The sequence below is a fragment of the Aegilops tauschii genome, chromosome 7 (assembly GCF_002575655.3).
Source record: "Aegilops tauschii subsp. strangulata cultivar AL8/78 chromosome 7, Aet v6.0, whole genome shotgun sequence".
Lineage (NCBI taxonomy): Eukaryota > Viridiplantae > Streptophyta > Magnoliopsida > Poales > Poaceae > Aegilops > Aegilops tauschii.
Window position 1 is genome coordinate 111957575 of NC_053041.3, and position 16632 is coordinate 111974206.

Genomic DNA, 16632 nt, shown 5'->3' on the forward strand with positions numbered 1-16632 from the left:
CTCACAGTCGTTAGATGTAGATCTAATGGTCACAAACGACGGATGTCAGACACACCATCATCACCAACTTAGTCTTCTGTAGGAGTACTAACAAGATCCATGCATTGCACGGAACATCAAGATGCATTTTTTTATAAAACACTATGATTGACCCATGCGGGAGTAATCCCATGTGTAAAAAATAATGATATCTCGAGAAATAGGAGATAAGGTGAAGAGGAGTGGGGCGTGGTGGTGATTGGTGGTCGGACTAAGAGGAGGCATGGGGATTGACGACGCCGGCAGCGGCCACCAAGCCAGTTTGTTCCAGAGGCTTCCTTTCTTAATTGCTCAACAATGAGGTTGTTGGAGATAAGGATGAACGAGGGAAGGCCTTGTCTGCAAATGTGGAGAGGGGTGCGGGTATCTTTTAGTTTAATTTCCATCCGTCAGATATAGATCAGACGGTCTATATTGCAAGATGGCACGCGTACCATCATCACCAACTCGGTTTTTTATAAGAGAAGAAATATAAGTATGGAGATACAAACGTATTATCGATACTTGTTTCCGTAAACTAGCATCTACATTCAATTCAACGCCTCAGCATGTGAGGCCTTAGCACAATGACTTCTCGACTGTGTAAAACAAAGGTTTTCCCATCGCCGATAAGGAGGGGGTGACGGCGGCGCGCTTTTTGGCTTGCTCTAGTCCTAGTAGTCACACTAGGTGGTCTAAGCACGTGTAGATTTATTCTTTTTCACGTCTCGTGTTCGCCGTACTGCCATGACTGTTGATGAATAGAGGGTAAGTTATTCACGGGGAAACCCTTGTTGAGTGTGTTTGTGAGAGATAGAGAGAGACAGTGTGCGTGTGTGATACGTCTAGAGACTGAGGCAATGATAACAGATTCTTTGCGTCTATGTGTGTGGAGGATAGTGAGAGACATGTACATGGGGCTTTGTGTTGTGTAACGTGGAGACACATATACATAATTACAGAGTGAGTTTGTGAGATACACATGCAGACATGGGGAGAGATGAGGATCTAGATTAATGGGTGTTTGTGCGTGTCTGTGTGTGTTTGTGCGCGCGTTTGTGTGTGAGAGGGAGTGTGTGTATGTGGAGTAGAGAGACCACTAATGATGTAAACCTAGTATAAGGGAAGGGGGAATGGTGTGACATGTGTAGTAGCGGTATAGCATGGGTGCGGGCGGGGGGAGCAGACTATTTGGAAGAGACATCGAGTGTGTGTGGGAGAGGGGTGTGAGAGCGAGGGGGAGAGAGGGGGAGAGAGAGAGAGCTAGCGACAGAGAGAGAGAGGAAGAGAGGGGGCGAGAGAGGGGGCGTTTGTGTCCATAAATGGCGTATAGATAGGGAGACAATGTTGATGTTTGAAATTGGCCTATGTACAGAGACGCAAGGGAAGCGATTCATTGTGTGTGTGATAGGGACTTCGTGAGAGATCTAGAATAGATGGTGTAGAGAACAATGTGCGAGATCGAGAACGATGATACATTAGGGAGCTATGGAAAGAGTCACGACATATATTTATACAGGGAGGAGCTGGGGCGGGTCCGCATGTGGGAGAGATAAAAAGAGGAGAGTGGTGCACAAGGAGACAAAGTGTGCTTGTTTGCAGTGGGGGTGGTGTGTGAGGTGAGTGTGCGAGAACCACATAACTAGGGAGATAGACGTTTGGGGGCGACGTTTTGTGTGTATGGGAAAGATACACTCTACATAGTGCTTGTGCTTGGGAAAGAGAGATGCCGGGAGACCTAGCTAGAGAGTGGGGGAAGATATGTGTGCATGCCCAAGAGACAAAGTGATAGAGACCTATATTGGGTTCCGGATTTTAGAAGAGAGAGGGGTGTTAATGTGCTCGTGTGTTGGTGTTTGGGGGTGAGAACGACTTCTCTATGTGTGTGTGGAGGGCGACGAGGGGGGGGGGGTTGCCTTCAGATAAAGAGTGAGGTGTATATTTGAGGGACTTTAGCGTAATTGAGATATACATGGTCAATAGTGTGTGCACTCATGGTTGATCAATTTGTTTCACAGTTTGGACTATGATATAACGATACTTTTGAACATGCGTGATATACCTTAATGTACCAGAATTACAAACCTAAGATTGGAATTTTGGAATTCGACTCCATCATTAGCTTTTGTAATTCATTTAAATGGAGGTACATTTTTTAAGCCGGGATTTCATGATTTCAAATTCGTATATCAAACCTAGAGATATACACATACGGGCATGTTCAAACTTTATAATCATCCACTTTATTCATACACATACACATTTTTGCTTTTGTTATCATATTTAGGATAAACACATTTGGAATTCATTTGAATTGGACCGTATGATGGTATTTTCTTGTAGTAGCTCAATGATCCATATTTGGATTGAATGGACAATCTAAGTTTCGAGTTGGAGACATTGATTTTCAAAACTTGCACTTTTTTTTGCGTGCAAAACAAACAAATTCTCGTCCATGATATCATAGTCGGCCGTACAAGAGCAGAATATAATTTCAGGTGCCAAAAGCTTTCAAACTTCCCGCTCACATCAAAATATCTCGCGCCTGAATGTTTAGCCCTGCAATATTCCTGTTTTACCCCTGCCACATGAACGGAAAAGGGCTGGTTTGGTAACTCCATTGTTTTCCCCTCTTTGCCCCCAACATTCTTCCCCAGAGCCCCTCCCCTTCCCCTCCCCGACCCCCCCCAACCACGGCAAGCCGCCGAATCTAGTCCTCCGTCACAGCGGTGGACCTCACACCCCGACGGATCTACCTTCCGCACCTTGGAACCCCCAACTGCCAACTCACCACTTCACCGGAGCCGCTTCAGTGAATGGCTTGTCCACCGCTCCAGATCTCCTTGACCGCCATCATTTTCCACCGCACCGGATCTGCTTAACCGGCGCCCTCCTCCACCACAGTGTAGGCCCTTCACTGACTCCCTCGTTCGTCCCTTCGCTGTCCCTTCATACAAGCCCTCGTCCGCCACAACAGATCCGCCTCACCGAAAGCACTGTACAACGCGCCCGCCGAAGCCTTCGTCCACTGCACCGGACCTGCTCCACGGACGCCATATTCAAATCCATCGGCCCTGCTTTACCAAGGCCGCAGCCTCATCAGGTTATTTCGATTTGTACTCCTTCGGTTTTTCTCTTTATCGTGCAACCGTTCACTTACCACAGATGAGCTTTCTTGTATGTCGACAGGCGCCGCAACCGTAGCACCGGAGCCGCTTCAGCGACGGCAAAAGCCGGCCCAAACTCAACCGCAACACGAGCACCATCGACAATCCTTAGCTATCAAGCATGCCAACGATACCCATACGCTGCCGAGAATCAGGTACTATTATCCAACGGCCGGCGCCTATGTTCATTTTCTTAGCATAAGCACCGCACCCTTGAATTTCTTCGCGGCATCATTCAGTTTTTCATGAGACGCGTTATTCTACTTGCACGTGTAGGGCCATACTTCTGGCAGTGAGCATGTTACATGTGCTAAATTACATAGGAGTGCACATATAGTTAATATGCTTTAGTTTTGTCCTAAGTATTACTGTACTTCCTAGATATCACTGCCTACTATTTTACTTCTTGCATGCTATATTTATGATAATGGTGTTGTTCTGATGCCACTTGTTGGTTCCATCAGACTACTTCATGTTCTCTATGCTTAATTACACATCAGCAAACTAGCATGTGGTTCCGTTGGTTTTTGTTCGTTTTACCCTACATTTTCTGATGCTAGCTATTACATCACTGCTCTGAGCCTATGTTCATTACTTTTTTGTGTGTTCTTGATCTTCCCAAGTTGCATTACTAATTTGATGCTTCTATTAATTATGGAGCTGCCAACCCCATCAAGCAAAATATTTGTTCTTTTGGGGTTGGCACCTCGAACAAGCATAAAAATAGAGGGAAGCAGATATATTGTCGTGTATGCACACACCCTTCTTTCATTAGTTTAGATGAACCATTATGATCAATTCGAACTAGTGCATGCGATTAAAATTAATTTTACCTAAATAGAGGGTGCAGAATAAACTACAACAAGTAGATTTGCAACCACGGGATGCTGACGGTATCTTCAAAGAACATTGCAAGAGCACCGAGGCTTCACAGCAACATATGGTAAGCCAGTGTGTTTTAGTACATGTGAAATGTAATGCGTGTGGGCTGCTTTCTTGGCTTGTGCCCTCAACCTGGAATCCTACAGAATAACAAATTGTTCAGTTGTCTGCTTTGCTGTATTGCTTGATTTGAATGCTTATTTGTTACTTGTTACGCTATACCTGAGTTGGCCAATATGTCAGCAGTGCCTGCTGTACTATCGTAGAGAAATGCATGCCTAGTTCATTTGAGTCCTTAACTTTTCCTCTGAACTTCATCACAAGACTGTCTTCGTAGTTTATATGAGGCCACACTGTTAAGTGCTTTCTCAGATTATTTCAACTGCTTAGATGCCTTGGCAACTTAAATATAGCGATGGTACACTCCCTTTCAACTAGGGATGTCAACTGGGCCCCGTTTAATTCCGATTAAAGTCCACTAGTGGTATGATAGTTCAAAAGAGTTTTGTTTTTTGAGGAAAATGAACCAGGGAGCTAGCAAAAACTAACTAGATGGGACTGGCGGATGTCGTTTATTTGCCACTTACATCCCTAGTTTCATCTTACCATTTTAATTTCTTTTCGGCTGCTGCTCCTTCGAACCATTTAAATATAGCTTTCCATGCTTGGCAATAATTCGTATGTCGTTTACCATGTAAGCTTACTGCCTGGATCATGCGATAACTATCTCTTACTTATGTCCAGCCGAAACCTTTCAGGATGCCGTTCACACTAGGACACAATGTACAACCCCAGAATATATTTGTGGAAGCAGTGCGCCATCCATGTTACCAGCTGGTTGCAGTTCAGAGGCAACACCGCCGGAGAGCAGTCTGAGCACAGATATTATAGTTCTTGAGGCTCTACTAGAGGTAGAAAGAGATGGTGTGGCTGCCATGAATGAGGTAATCTCGATCTTGAAGCTAGAAATTATGCAATTAGCTGCACGCATTATGCAAGCAACCCAAGAATTGGAGGAAGTAAGAATGTTGCATTTGAAGACGGAGGAGGTCTTGCTGCTTCTGCTATCTGAAGCCCAGGGTAATCCCAGTTCTTCTTTAGATAGCAGTTGAAATTGTCATTAGATTATTGTACTTGCATGTTGTGTCATGTCTCTGAATGGATTATGTTGTAAGACCCCCTATGTTGTCCATGTGTTGTAATGATCCGAATTTTTTAGGCGAGGTAATCCTCAGTACTTGTATGATTGACATAAGGTGAACTGTTTTTCGTGTGAGCATATTGTATTGGATGAAATAACTGTTTGACTCAAAGTGTATCCAACCTACTGAATTCGAAGATCACGACATTTCTAAATCATAATCATATATAAAGGTGGAATAAATCTTTGTTGTGGTTTTGAAGAAATAAATAAAAAATGTAGAATTATCTGTGGATATTCGTAATCGAATAAAAATTGGATTTGGATTTAGTTGCCAGGGCCCAGGGCAAACGTGAATGCTAATTCTCCCAAGTTTTGAACGAAGCGGCTAAACACCCACTATCATTTGTGGGTTGCCCGAAGCAAGTGTTTGCGAGATAGAAATTACTGTCTACCCCTGACACTTGACATCCTTATCGACCGGATTTACACTGCTGTCGATAGGGGTAGACTAGTAACTTCAATCAGACGTGACACGACGGCCTCTGGGCCCATTCAGACACGGTGGGCGCCAAACGTGGGCGGCAAAACACATTTGATTCAAGCTCGTCCGAAAGACATGTGTCTCTCCCTCCATTTCCCCATTCATCCATGGTGGGCGGCAAAACAAACTCTCCCGTCCGAAATTGATGTAGGCTAATATTTTAAATAGGGGCAGATGTGTAACTTCCCTCAGACGTGACACAACCGCCCTACCTGTCAACCCCGTTCATACACCGTGGGCACCAACCGTTACCCTCTCCTCGCCCGAACTCGTTACTGGCAATACTTGGGAGATGCGAGATTACCGTCCTATCCCCAACCGACGTGATGTCCGAAACTTTAAACGGGGGATAAGTTCGTAACTTTCCCACATTTCAGACAAGCGCGTCCCAAAGTTTGAGATCCCCCCTCCCCCTCCATTTCCCCATTCATACACCGTCGGCGCCACGACAACCTCCCCACTGCGGCCAGCCTCCTCCGTCTGCCACCCCATCCTCCACCTTGCCGGAGCCGCTACCCCTACCCCGTCGTCCACTGCAAGAGATGGATGTCTCTCATCCACGGCGCCAGACCAGGATCCTTTCATCGCGTCGTCTCGCTTCATTGGTGCCGCCGTCCACCTTGCCGTTGCCGCTCCTACGACCGCCTCGTCCACGGTAACAGGATTTATCCCCCGACCCAGCCGTCTGCCATCTAAAGTTTTCTTCCCCGCCGCCGACAGCCATCGCACCCGCAGCACCCTCAACGTATCAGCAGGGGCCTACACGACGTCGCAAGAGAGGTGGCACTCTTCCATATGTGCTTACGTTATTGATCTCACCCGGAAAATAGAACTTAAATTGTTTAGTTACTTTTCTTGTCCGTACCAAATCGTAGTGGCTAGTTGAATGCAAACATTGGTTGCAAAGTAGCTATGTCCGGTTTGCACCTTCAGATCCTCCATGCCACGGTCACTATACTCGTAAAGCTTATGGTTTCCCCCCTTTATATTCACTACCATCATCGTAGGTGCTTCACTGCTTCGTGTCGTGCTAGCACTTCTCCTCAAGACCTCAACCCATCAAGCGAAACAACATGCCACTCATAATTCCAAAGCTTACGTGTTGAAATACGAATCTAATATGATGCTCATATTACTATAACAGAGAATGTTTAATTGGTCACCTAATGTTCCTATATTCATTTCAAAAAGCATGTGCGCCACCCACTGGTCCAGCTAGTTCCACTTTCCTGATTTTACTCTTGATGCTTAGGGTTTTCCCCTTTTATCTACTCTACTATGATCTACGTAGGTGCTTTCTGTCGTACTAGCATTACTCCACCCTTCAAGCTAAACAACACAGCACTCAAAATTCCAAAGCTTAGTTGTTCAAATATGATTGTGATATGATACTGATATTAGTTAACAGACACATTTAATTGGTTAGCTAAAGGTCCCACTTGAGTTTCCAAATGCATGTCGTGACATATAGAGACAGCAAAATTGCATTTCTTTGTCACTTGTTGACTGTACTTTCTTGTCCATACCAAATCTTAGTTGTTATTTAAAAGCAAACATCGGTTGCTAACTACCCTTTGCGTGGTTTGCAACTTCAGATCTGCCATCCCACTGCCACGGTCAACACTATACTCAACATGCTTATGGTTTCCCCATTTTATGATGACCATGATCAGCCTACGTGGTTCGTGTCGTAATAGCACTGCTCCACCCATCGAGCTAAACAATCTTAGTTGTACAAATTCAAATATGATATTATGCTGATATTAGTAAAACTGACAGATGTTTAATTGGTCAGCTAAATGTTGCTACTTTAGTTTCAAAATGCATGTGAGCCACATATGGATAGACCGGAAGGAATAGTATTTCTCTGTGCGCTCGGGTTCATCATGGGTGGCCAACCGACATTGTATAGAAAGACTTGTAATATCTTCAATCTGCTTGCTCTTCTACTCTTTTTTAAGATGATCCTCTTCTCTTGCGGTCGACTGGTCAGGTCGAGTTATTCTCCCTTAGTATATTTTGAATTTGTCAGGTCAGGTCGACTTGTTCTTCTTTACTATATGTTGAAGCTGTCATCTGCGAAGTATCATCACTTCTGGAGCTCTCATATTTTGATTAGTAGGCCACATTATATTAATGCACACACCAAATTACAACATGCATGGCACCTCTTAGAAGAATTGCAGAGATAGCACAAAGGGGTTTACAGGGAGGAAGTATTGGATTAGAATCACTTCTGCATTACAAAGATAATCTCACTTGTTTTTATGTTTTCATGCATGTCAGGTATTGAACATTATCAAAATGAATATGAGAATGGGCGCACGAGAGGAATATTGCGGAACAATCCACTGGCTAACAAACTTGGCATGGTGGAGGATGGCCTATCTTATTCACCCATCAAGGTGCATGCTCTAACTTGGCAAGGTTGTATTGGTCGCACGTATTTTGCATCTGACCTCTTGCATTACTTCTACTTTGTTACACCATCTGCTTAGTTTAAGCATCATATATGAGTATATGCCATACCTATCCATTCTGTACCTATTCCATGTGTCGTCATACTATGTTTTTCCAGTCAAATGTTGTTCTTTCGTAATAGATGTCTAAAAGGAAGAGGGTGAGTGCAGATCCTTAAGGAGTACAAACTAGGTATTTGGAAAAGGTAGTGATACCTGTTTAATCATATAGATCAGCAGCCACAAAAAACACAGGCCCAACTATACCAGACTTTACCCCTACTCCAGTGGCCAAACCCCTATTAGAACTGCTGAGAGCTCAGCGTCAGGTACTGTCTATGATATCAATTCAAAATTTGAACTCCTAAATTTCTGCATGTGCCTTACCTTCTCTCTTGTATGAAAACTAATTTCAGATGAATCTCCTTGCTCAAAGGATCATAGGATCTCACGACAATATTGGGCTCTGCATTGCTCTTGTCAGTACCTCTTGCCCTTTGTCAGCATACTTACACTCATTGCTGTTTGGTGATGTAGCATCACTGTAAATGTTTGCTTCTTTATCCTCCCTTTGCTTGAAATTATAAGATCTATATTTACTCTTAGATAAATGTAGAATTAACACAACGGTTATGAAGTTTTGGATTGCTCATGTAAGTACCTGTTGTCATGTACTCCCTCTGTATCGAATTAATTGTTGATCAATTAGATGTATTTAGAATTTAATAGTGCTAGATACATCCATTTGAGCGACAAGTAATAACGGACGGTGGTGGTATTACTGTACATGCATCGCGAGATAGTTCATTGTCTAGCATTACTCTGCATCTTATCTGCCCCGCCCTCCACTTTCTCCAAATTATCATATGTACATTTACTCTTACCAAAATGTTGAATAAAGCCAATGCCACTGCACACGTTGATGTCTGCATTCCTCTTGTCAGTACCTTTTGGCTTGTAACGCTGTACTTAATTAATTGCTATTTGATTATGTATCATCAGTCAGCACCTGAGCTTCATTATCCTCTATTTCTTCCAATATTATTTGATCTATATTTACTCTTTGCAAAATGTAGAATAATGGCAACGCTTATAAAGAATTTTCTTTGGGGAATTTATTGAATTATCCTTCCATCAACATGGAGAAGGGCTTTGTCCAGCCCGTGTTAACATGTAATGTAAGTTCATCCTTCTCAAGCCTTCAAACTTTGTCCTAGTATAGATTTGGATAGGCATCATTTCCTCCACTGTTGTTTACATCTGATTGGATGTTTGCAACAACTACCAGTTTTAAATTGTAGTTGTAAAAACATGTTCCTTATGCAGAACAGATCCATTTATTTGCTTATATAATTGTGAAACATGTTACGTGTCTCCTTGTTTCTCTTTCAGAGTCGTATCTCTTATGCCAGGCAGAACTTTAGGAAAGATAGTGAGCCAAACCATCTTGAGGACAGCGAGATTACCCAAGGTCCTATCTTGATGAAGACAGTGAGTTGAAGCTACTCACCAGCAGGTGTGAGACAACCTCTATGCAATCGCTGCCTCAATCAGTTCGACTTCTTCAGTCTCAACTTAAAGAGGAAAGGCTTGCTTCAGCTCAGCTCCAACTTGAAGTCAATGATGTAATGAAGATGTCAGGGGACTGCCTTGCGCACTATGGTGCCATACAGCTAGGGATGAAGCATCTATCGTTGACACAACTGAGGTCTCATCAGCTTGTTCGGCTGCTTGCGGGGCCCGACCTTGCCAGGTCTAGTGCCTTCTGAAGTGCTCTCAGTTTTGTATATTCTTTTGTCGGCGTGTTTATATGCACTGGTGGTGACCTTTGATGCCCAGTGTATGTAATCCGCGGTCATGTTGCGCTTTATTATCACCGGTAGCAAACTTTGATTCCATGTGGAAGTAATATGCCGTAATTTCTTTATTGTATAGTCTAGGTTTATTCTTTGGTCGGTATGCTGTAATTTAGGCCGGAAGGTTCAGTGGATCTCAGTGTTGTCGGTCTTCAGGCCGGCCCGTTACTCATATGGGCCAAAACGTGGGCCTATAATCATCTTGGGCCATTAGCATGTCTAGACCTATAGTAGTTTCCCGCCTTTAATAGGCCATGGGCTACATATTTACTGTAGTGACACTGGGCCTCCTACGGGCCGTAGAAACAACGGGCCTTCTCCGGTCCGTAGAAACAATGGGCCTTCTATGGGCCATATCATCAATGGGCCTTATACGGGCCGTATGATCAATTGGCCAAACATGGGCCAAAAACAGACCGCATTATGGCCGTAAACGGGGTAGAGTTGGAGTCGTCCGTTCATGGGCCGACCATAATGGGCCGTTGTTAATAGGTCGTATTTGATGACGCTATGAAAACGGTCCAACGTATTAACGGGCCACAAACGGGCCGACTGTAACCACGGGCTGAATTTGGCCCACAAGCAGAAAATGGCAGTAATGGGCCGTAAGTAAACGAATGCTGGAAATGAGCCCAAGAATAAATGGGCCCTGAGAAGGCCGAAAGATAACATGGGTTGCAAACGGCCCAATGGATTAAAGGGCCATTAATGGGTATAAAGTGATACACTGTTCATTACGGGCCAGTTTCACCACGGGCTGTTAATGGGCCAAGAGTTACAAAGGGCCTCATATGGGCCGAAAGACGTCATGGGCCATACATGGGCCGGAACTTAAAATGGGCTGGAATCATATTGGACGGCCCAGATGACGCTACTGGGCCTAATTCGGATAGGTCGTAACGGGCCCTGGGTTAGCGGGTTGTAAATGGGCTATATGCGAACAGGCCGTTAACAGGCTTTTCGTCGGCCGGCCCGCCACCTTTTGACCAAGTCAAACGGGCTGGCCTTTTCACATGAATGGGCCTCTGTTCGGCCGTGCCACGTGTCGATATATCATAGGCGCCTTCGGTCCAATGAGTGGATGACATCTGTCCCAACGGTAAGTCGACACGTGTTTCCTCCAACCAATGATGATTTTACACGTGGAAAATCCCCATTGGTCGGGGCTGTTAGCGGGTTATCGGATCCAAAACCGGACTCGATAGCTTAACAGCGTTCCGTTACGGTGGATGCCACGTGTCGGTCACCCTTGACGAAAGCACTTCTATGATACGTGATTTATCGTCATGGAAGTGGACACTTCCGTGATGATAATTTTGGTAATGTCATGGAACCCTTCTACGACAGCACAGGTATGACTATCTTGATTCTGTCAGAAAATCGTCATGGATGTACATGCATGACAAAAGACGCGACCTACTGTGACAAACACGAATCATCACGGAAGTGTATTTTTTTGTAGTCACTACCATCAGCGTCAGTCTTCTTCTTGAAGATCCATTTATTCTCTATGGCTTGCCTATCATCGAGCAAGTCAACCAAAGTCCATACTTTGTTCTCATACATGGATCCCATCTCAGATTTCAGGGCCTCAAGACATTTCATAGAATCTGGGCTCCTCATCGCTTCCTTATAGTTCATAGGTTCGTCATGGTCTAGTAACATGACTTCCAGAACAGGTATACCGTACCACTCTGGTGCGGACCGTACTCTGATTGACCTACGAGGTTTGGTAGTAACTTGATCTGAAGTTTCATGATCATCATCATTAGCTTCCTCACTAATTGGTGTAGGAATCACTGGAACTGATTTCTGTGATGAACTACTTTCCAATTCAGGAGAAGGTACAATTACCTCATCAAGTTCTACTTTCCTCCCACTCACTTCTTTCGAGAGAAACTCCTTCTCTAGAAAGGATCCATTCTTAGCAACGAATATCTTGCCTTCGGATCTGTGATAGAAGGTGTACCCAACAGTTTCCTTTGGTTATCCTATGAAGACACATTTCTCCGATTTGGGCCCGAGCTTATCAGGTTGAAGCTTTTTCACATAAGCATCGCAGCCGCAAACTTTAAGAAACGACAGCTTGGGTTTCTTGCCAAACCACTATTCATATGGTGTCATCTCAATGGATTTAGGTGATGCCCTATTTATCGTGAATGCAGCCGTCTCTAAGCATAACCCCAAAACGCGATAGCGGTAAATTGATAAGAGACATCATAGATCGCACCATATCTAATAAAGTACGGTTACGACGTTCGAACACACCATTACGCTGTGGTGTTCCTGGTGGCATGAGTTGCGAAACTATTCCACATTGTTTCAAATGAAGATCAAACTCGTAGCTCAAATATTATCCTCCATGATCAGATCTTAGAAACTTTATTTTCTTGTTACGATGATTTTCCACTTCATTCTGAAATTCTTTGAACTTTTCAAATGTTCCAGACTTATGTTTCATTAAGTAGATATACCCATTTCTGCTTATATCATCAATGAAGGTCAGAAAAATAATGATACCCGCCGCGAGCCTCAACACTCATCGGACCGCATACATCAGTATGTATTATTTCCAATAAGTTAGTGGCTCGCTCCATTGTTCCGAAGAGCGGAGTCTTAGTCATCTTGCCCATGAGGCATGGTTCGCAAGCATCAAATGATTAATAATCAAGTGATTCCAAAAGTCCATCCGCATGGAGTTTCTTCATGCGCTTTTCACCAATATGACCTAAATGGCAGTGCCGCAAATATGTTGCACCATCACTATCAACTTTGCATCTTTTGGCATCAATATTATGAATATGTGTATCACTACGATCGAGATTCAGTAAACCATTTAAATTGGGTGTATGACCATAGAAGGTTTTATTCATGTTAACAGAACGACAATTATTCTCTGACTTAAATGAATAACCGTATTGCAATAAACATGATCAAATCATATTCATGCTCAAAGCAAACACCAAATAACATTTATTTAGGTTCAACACTAATCCCGTAGGTAGAGGGAGTGTGCGATGGTGATCTTATCAACCTTGGAATCACTTCCAACACACATCATCACCTCGCCCTTAACTAGTCTCTATTCATTCTGTAACTCATGTTTCGAGTTACTATTCTTAGCAACGGAACTAGTATCAAATACTCAGGGGTTACTATGAAAACTAGTAAGGTACACAATAATCTGTATATCAAATATACCTTTGTTCACTTTTCCATCCTTCTTATCCGCCAAATGTTCGGGGCAGTTCCACTTCCAGTGACCATTTCCTTTGCAGTATAAGCACTCAGTTACAGGCTTGGGTCCAGCTTTGGGCTTCTTCACGGGAGTGGAAACTTGCTTGCCATTCTTCTTGAAGTTTCCTTTTCTTTTCCTTGCCCTTTTAGTTGAAACTAGTGGTCTTGTCAACCGTCAACACTTGATGCTCTTTCTTGATTTCTACCTTCGCTAATTTCAGCATCGCGAAGAGCTCAGGAATCATTTTCGTCATCCCTTGCATATTGTAGTTCATCATGAAGTTCTAGTAGCTTGGTGATAGTGACTAGAGAACTATGTCAATCACTATCTTATTTGGAAGATTAACTCCCACTTGATTCAAGTGATTGTAGTACCGAGACATTCTGAGCACATGCTCACTTGCCGAGCCATTCTCCTCCATCTTGTAGGCAAAGTACTTGTCAGAGGTCTCATACCTCTCGACACGGGCATGAGTCTGAAATCCTAATTTTAGCTCTTGGAACATCTCATATGCTTCGTGGCGTTCAAAACGTCTTGGCAGCCCTGATTCTAAACATAAAGCATGGCGCACTAAACTATCAAGTAGTCATCATACCAAGCTTGCCAAACGTTCGTAACGTCTGCATCCGCTCCTGCAATAGGTCTGTCACCTAGCGGTGCATCAAAGACACAATTCTTCTGTGCAGCAATGAGGATAATCCTCATATCATGGACCTAGTCCGCATCATTGCTACTATCATCTTTCAACTTAGCTTTCTCTAGGAACATATCAAAAATATATAGGAGCTATATCGCGAGCTACTGATCTACAACATAGATATGCAAATACTATCAGGACTAAGTTCATGATAAATTAAGTTCAATTAATCAAATTACTTAAGAACTCCTACTTAGATTGACATACCTCAAGTCATCTAAATGATACGTGATCCAAATCAACTAAACCATGTCCGATCATCACGTGAGATGGAGTAGTTTTCAATGGTGAACATCTCTATGTTGATCATATCTACTATATGATTCACGTTCGATCTTTCGATCTCAGTGTTCCGAGGCCATATCTGCATATGCTAGGCTCGTCAAGTTTAACCCGAGTATTCTGCACATTCAAAACTGGCTTGCACCCATTGTATGTGAACATAAAGCTTATCACACTCGATCATCACGTGGTGTCTCGGCACGACGAACTGTAGCAACGGTGCATACTCAGGGAGAACACTTGTACCTTGAAATTTAGTGAGTGATCATCTTATAATGCTACCGCCATACTAAGCAAAATAAGATGCATAAAAGATAAACATCACATGCAATCAAAATATGTGACATGATATGGCCATCATCATCTTGTGCCTTTGATCTCCATCTTCAAAGCATCGTCATGATCTCCATCGTCACCGGCTTGACACCTTGATCTCTGATAACCCACAAGTATAGGGGGTCAATTGTAGCCTCTTTCAATAAGTAAGAGTGTCGAACCCAACGAGGAGCTAAAGGTAGAACAAATATTCCCTCAAGTTCTATCGACCACCGATACAACTCTACGCACGCTTAACGTTCGCTTTACCTAGAACAAGTATGAAACTAGAAGTACTTTGTAGGTGTTGTTGGATAGGTTTGCAAGAATATAAAGAGCGTGTAAATAAAAGCTAGGGGCTGTTTAGATTAAGACACAACTAAATTAGTTTTAGTAGAGAGCTTTTTGTTACGAAAAAGTTATTTGTCCCTAGGCAATCAATAACTAGACCGGTAATCATTATTGCAATTTTATTTGAGGGAGAGGCATAAGCTAACATACTTTCTCTACTTGGATCATATGCACTTATGATTGGAACTCTAGCAAGCATCCGCAACTACTAAAGATCATTAAGGTAAAACCCAACCATAGCATTAAAGCATCAAGTCCTCTTTATCCCATACGCAAACAACCTACTTACTCGGGTATGTGCTTCTGTCACTCACGCCACCCACCATAAGAAAATCATGAACATATTGCAAACCCTACAGCGGGAATCCCTCACGCTTGCGCGACACGGAGAGCAAGGACAGCACCAATAATAAAACATACAACTCAAACCAATCTTGATCATCAAATAGCCCATAGGACAAAACGGATCTACTCAAACATCATAGGATAGCCATACATCATTGGGAAATAATATATAGCGTTGAGCACCATGTTTAATTAGAGATTACAGTGGGTAAGAGAGAGGTTACACCACTGCATAAAGGGGGGAAGAGTTGGTGATGATGGCGGTGAAGTTGTTGGTGAAGATTGCGGTGATGATGATGGCCCCCGGTGGCACTCCGGCACCACCGGAAGCGAGGGGGAGAGAGCCCCCCTCCTTCTTCTTCTTCCTTGACCTCCTCCCTAGATGGGATAAGGGTTTCCCCTACGGTCCTTGGATTCCATGGCGTGGGAGGGGCGAGAGCCCCTCCAAGATTGGATCTGTCTCTCTGTCTCTCTCTGTTTCTACGTTCCCCTCTGCTGCCCTTTCACCGTTTCGTATATATATGGAGATCCGTAACTCCGATTGGATTGAAACCTTCGCCCAGATCTTTTTCCAAAAATTACCTTTCTTGTGGCCAAAGTAGAGCATCAACCGCCTTACAGGTGGCCCACGAGGGTCAGGGGCGCGCTTGCCTGGAGTGGGCGTGGGCCCCACCCTCGTGGCCACCTCGGGCACCGTCTCGCGTTGATTTTACTTCCCAAAAATCACAAATATTCCAAAATAATTCTCCATCCATTTTTATCCCGTGTGGACTCCGTTTGATATGGGGTTTCTGCGAAACATAAAACATGCAACAAACAGGAACTGACACTAGGCACTGGATAAATATGTTAGTCCCAGAAATAGTATAAAAAGTTGCCAAAAGTATATGAAAGTTGAATAATATTGGCATGGAACAATAAAAAATTATAGAGACGTATCAGCATCCCCAAGCTTAATTCCTGCTCATCCTCGAGTAGGTAAATGATAAAAAAGACAATTTTTGATGTGGAATGCTACCTAGCATAATCTTGATCATGTATCTAATCATGGCATGAATATTAAGACACGAGTGATTCAAAGCAATAGTCTATCATTTGACATAAAAACAATAATACTTCAAGCCTACTAATAAAGCAATCATGTCTTTTCAAAATAACATGGCCAAAGAAAGTTATCCCTACAAAATCATATAGTCTGGCTATGCTCCATCTTCACCACACAAAATATTCACATCATGCACAACCCCGATGACAAGCCGAGCAATTGGTTCATACTTTTGATGTTCTCAAACCTTTTCAACTTTCACGCAATACATGAGCGTGAGCCATGGACATAG